This window comes from Neophocaena asiaeorientalis, unplaced genomic scaffold, assembly GCF_003031525.2.
Source record: "Neophocaena asiaeorientalis asiaeorientalis breed wild unplaced genomic scaffold, Neophocaena_asiaeorientalis_V1.1 scaffold648, whole genome shotgun sequence".
Taxonomy (NCBI): Eukaryota; Metazoa; Chordata; class Mammalia; order Artiodactyla; family Phocoenidae; genus Neophocaena; species Neophocaena asiaeorientalis.
This window is the reverse complement of record NW_020172781.1, coordinates 4,343,970-4,348,786: the sequence shown is the minus strand read 5'-3', so window position 1 is coordinate 4,348,786 and position 4,817 is coordinate 4,343,970. Positions and strand designations below refer to the sequence as shown.

At 61.1% G+C, this 4,817-nt stretch overlaps 1 protein-coding gene across 1 annotated transcript in view; it reads left to right on the top strand.

Moving 5' to 3' along the window:
* The first annotated feature begins 364 nt into the window (after nt 1–364).
* The window catches only part of FAM222A (family with sequence similarity 222 member A), a 56,408-nt gene continuing 51,955 nt past the window's right edge, over nt 365–4,817 (top strand). The window contains exon 1 of the mRNA XM_024741490.1: nt 365–812. The gene's annotated coding sequence lies outside the window, so the exon portion shown is untranslated. The remainder of the gene's footprint in view (nt 813–4,817) is intronic.

Genomic DNA, 4,817 nt, shown 5'->3' with positions numbered 1-4,817 from the left:
AGCTCGAGAGCTCGAACGCCCAGTGCACCATCCTCCGGGCCGTCCTCACATCCGCCCAGCGCCACCCGGACCGGTTATTTCTCGGCGCCGAGGCCCCCGGGGCTGCACCCGAGCCTCCACCGCCCGCTGCCGCCGACGCGGCTGCCGCTGCTCTCAGGGTTCCCCTCCCCCCACACCCTGGGCTCCGAGCAGGAGGAGGAGGGGCCGGTGCATTCTCGCCGCCTCTCTTTGCAACCTGCGGGGGCCGGTGCATGCCCAGCGAGGAGCCGGGCCGCTGCAGGTGCTTGCAGCCTCGGAGGAGGCGACCCCCCCCCCACCCTCGGGCGAACCGGGGGGCTGCAAGCCACGGGCGGGCGGTCGAGCGAGAGGAAGCAACAAAGACAGGCTGCAGCTGGGGCCGGCGAGAGGAGCCGTGGTCCCCGGGCTCCTGGCGCGGGCAGAGAGGGCGCCCAGGGGAGCTGCAGCCCCGAGCGGGACCCCGAGGGGAGGCGCAGCGCCGCCCGCCGGACGCTGTGAGCACAGGCCTCCGGCGAGGATGCGCCGCCTGAGCGCCCGCGCGGCCCGGATCCCGGGCGGGCACGACCCCCGCTGAGCCGAGAGAACCCCAACCCCCGACTTCGGACGGCGTGGGCCGGCGCCTGGATAGACCACACCGACAGCGTCTCTTCCCACCCGGAGAGAGGCATCGGCCCCCAAAGGGGGCTTCCTCAGGCAGCTGCTGCCGCCTCTGCCACCTCTGCATGGCTGCGACCCGGCGAGCGGAGAGTCGTAGCCGCTGAGACCTGGTGCCCTTCGACGGCCTGGCTGATTAGGTGAGTTCCGTGGGGCGGGGTTCCGGGATGAAGCTGGGGGCACCCTCTGGCGTCGGGGCAGCCAGATTGGAAATAAAGAGGCCCTGGGGCTGTTGGGGATCCTGAAGCAGCAGTGACCCTTGTCTGCCCCTTTCCCCCCCGCGCACAACTTGTCTAGACCGGCCTGTCGGCCAGAGTGGACACGGGGCGCTCGTTGTGAGGACTCCGGCAGAGCCCTGGGTGGGGCGTCTGCCGGAGAGGAAAGGTCACCCCACCCCTAAAGCCAACAGACAAAGGTAGCAGCTCAATCATCCGAAAATTCCCCGGGAGTTCTCGCGTCTTAGAGTGGTTGGGGGAGCACCCCGGATGGGACACCTTGGGCTTCTCCCGAGTAGCCTCTGAAATCTTCAAGGGACATTAGCTCCGAGGGGGACGTGGTGTCCCGACCATGCAGGTGGCTGCGTTGAGGATTGTGCCCTCTGAGGCTGCACTGTAGCAGGGTTCACCTTACCGCCGCGTTCCTACAAAGAGCTCGCAGGGACGATGGTTTCCCCAGTGGGGTCATGGCGTGACGTCACTGCCAGACCTCTGACGTCGCTGCGGTTGCCGTGGCGACGCAACTTGTCCTGACCCAAGGCCGGAGGGGGCGGGGTCGTGGTAACCTGGAGCGAGGCTGGATGCCTTTGAGTAGTGGAGGGGTGAAAGCAGACTTCCCCCACCTCCAACTGCAGTCCTCTGACCTAAATCCCCAGCGCCCCAATGGGGTGGGGGAGGGAGGCAGTGCCAGCTGTCCCTGCTGATGCTCCTCCCCCCAAAGACAGGTGTTTAGCTTTGCCCATATAGCCTGGCAGTGCCTGGGGGCGCAGGACTCCCAAGCAGAGCAACTTTCTGCTTTCAAAAGGGGATGCTACAGAGGAGAGCTCCCTGAACCCCAACCAGCAGGCTGAAGTTCCCAGGGTCTTCAGAAGCCTTAAAGCAGGCTACTTCTGCTCAGGGAAACAGGGGTGACCCACCCCCAGCCCGGGAAGGTGCAGGGGAGCTGCTGCTTGCTGCCCCTCCAGTCCAGGGGTTCCCCCTGCTGCTCGACCCCAAGATGGCAGGGCCTTGGCCAAGCCTGAACTCCTGACTGCCCCACTCTCCTCTTGGTGTTTAAGATGATTTGACAAGCACAGTGTGGTGCTCATTAAGTGAATGGAGGATAAGTCAGGCCCATCAGTGCCAAGGTCTGAATAAGTGTGCCCCTGCCAGGGGCCAGCTTTGATGGGGGTCAGGCAGCAGCCCTCTCTTCCCCGCCACACCCCAGCCCTGGCCCTGTTCCTCGTGAAGGCCCAGAGCAGCATTCTGCTGCTGGCTCTTTGATTCCTCTTCTAAGTTCCTTCCAGCAGTTGCTGCCGGTGTCGGATGTTGGTGAAACTGCTGTGATCACATTTCTAGGAAAAGGGTAGAGAACTGTGTCATTGCTTAAGCGGTGCGGGGTGGAGTGACAGCGGAGGGGAGTGTGTGGGGGTCATTATGAGAAGCCAGGCCGCAGCCTCTACGCAGTGAGCTTTTTTTCCCCCCTGTTCTCCTACCAGGCTATCTAGCTAGATTTAACAGGTCGATAAGTATCAGTGGAGCTGCTTTGGGGGGCTTGGCAGGGAGATGATATTTCCAGCTGAAATGGTGTCGTTAAACACACAGGCTTCCAAGGACAGAGCAACGGCAGATGGGGGTAGAAGCGGGAGAGGTGGGCAGAAGGGCTGTTTGCGCTGCCTCTAGAAGCTTCCCAGTTTAGAAACAAACTCGGAGTGCGCGCCAGAGATCCACAAACACAGGCAGTCGGAGGTCCTCCGTGGAGTGTTTACACTTCCACAGCCAAGGCGGAGGGAGAGGCTGTCAGAATTGGGCAATTCCTTCTGTTCCCTTCCCTGGGCTTGGCAATAGCACCAGGCGACAAGCAGGAGGGAGTGCCAGCTTACCCGGCGTCTCCTACGTGCCTGGCATTTTACAGGATCTCAGTTACTCTTTGGAGTAGCTTATGTGCTGTGGCCCATTTTACAGATGAGGAAATTGAGGCTCCAACAGAGGAAGCAACAGGCTACAGGTGCTCAGCCAGGCAGCTGCAGAGATTCAGCTCTGAACTGCCTTGGCTCCTGAGTCCCCAGGTCTTCCCGCCCCTTCCATGGGTGGAGGGAGGCACCCCCACTTGTTGGACAAGGGTCCCTGTAAGACTCAGGGGCCATCTGCTATGGAGGCACTGTGATGCCTTCCCACACTGAAACCCGGGTTTGAATCCTGCTTCCCCATTACCTACAGGACAGTGCTGAGCAGGGTAGCAGCTTGTGTCCTGGCCCTGTGAACAGCCTGTTCCCCTCACCCCCAGCACCCCTTTCTCCAATACTGGGGTAAGAAAGGTATGGCATGAAACCTGCCTTCCAGGAAGGGTCAAGAGAGCCAGCCCTAGGCTCCTTGTCACCTACCCCTCTGGGCTTACCTCGGGGAGGGGTGTGAGTCTGCCCTCAGCCATTCTGGGCACACTCTTGGTTGGCCCTCAGCTGGTGGGGAAGTCAAGGATGTTGATGGGGCAGTGACAACTTCGGCTCCCAACCCAGCCTGAGGGTCAGGAAGGGCCCTATAACATGGTACCATGTGAGTCTCAGAAAGGACACGTAGAGACCTGCCAGGCAGGGGAGTGGAAAGGTGTTCTGGGCATTAGGAGTGGCCGTGTAGCAAGCCTGAGTGCTGGAGTGTGCTGCTGAGGGGAAGAGGTGGCCCTGGGGTGGGTGTGTCCTGGAGGCTGAGGTGATGGGAGAGATTTAAGCAGGGAGAGGATCCAGTGAGGGCTCCCTTGACAGTGACGGAGACCCTGGACATCCATCCCTTCCAGTCCGGGGCGGGTAGAGGCGGGGTGTGGAAACCTTCTCAACTCTCTGAGCAGTCTCCTCTCTCAAGGTTAGCTCCCTACCTTCCACCCACAGTAATCCTTATCACAGGTCTAATTCCATATAAGCTCACCCACCCCCTATCCCTTCTGAGCTTCACAGTTGCTCTGGACCGGGGCTGCACTGGGCTGGGTTTCTTAATGCCCAGTGGCTCGTGATTAAGAGGCAGGCTGTGGAGTGGGTCCACCTTGTTGGCTGTGTGACCTTGGGTGAGTAGCTTTGCCTCTCTGAGCCTCAGTTTCCTCATCTGTGAGAAGAAGCAGATAATAGCATCCACTGCCCAGCCTCGTGTTAGGGTTTCAGTGAGGGCTGAGCACAGACGATGGCATACCATAAGCACTCCATAAATGCACATTCTCATGGCCACTGGTAGCCTTATCCTCAGAACAGGGCCTTGAATGGCTCTCCCAGTCCCTCTTGGAGCCAAAGATCAAAGACCCTAGGGCAGGTCAGGGACCCCCACCCTTCCAGCTGCCTGTGCTGTGTCTCCCACCCACCTTCCCAGAGCACCCCACGTGGTGAGCACACGTGGCTCCCATGTGAGCCCTTGGGGGCCTGGGGCCTGGCCAGGGGCCCCCCCTGCCCAATCTCCCTTCTGCCCCCTCCGCCTTCCAGTCCCTCACAAACCGGAGGAAGCTAGCGGAGCAGCTCGTATTCAAGGACCGTAATTCAATCGGGCGGCGGAGATTCCTCTGGGCTCCGGGGCGGGGGTGAGAACGGGGAGGCGCACACAAAAGGGCCGCCTTATTACCTCCCGCGGGCCGGGGATTGCTGCTCTCCCCCAGCAGCGGCCGGAGCCGCCTTTATTGTGTTAACCCATTTGCGTGTCAAGAGCTATTGTGCGCTTTCTCTGCCTGTGCGGGGCGGGCTGCGGGAGGAGGGCTGCGCGCCGGCCGGTCACCTCTGCGGGCGCCGCCCACCGCCCTGATTGGTTGCTAAGTGATTTGCATCCAAGGTAATCACTTTTATCTCAGAAGGATGTCGACTATAATTATAAGCTACTGACATCTTTTGAAATCTGCCTAATGACTATTTTAGTCTGCACGGGCTGGGGGTGGGGAGGGGGATTCTGGAGGCTGAAGGGGTGGGGGGAGGGAGGGGGCTG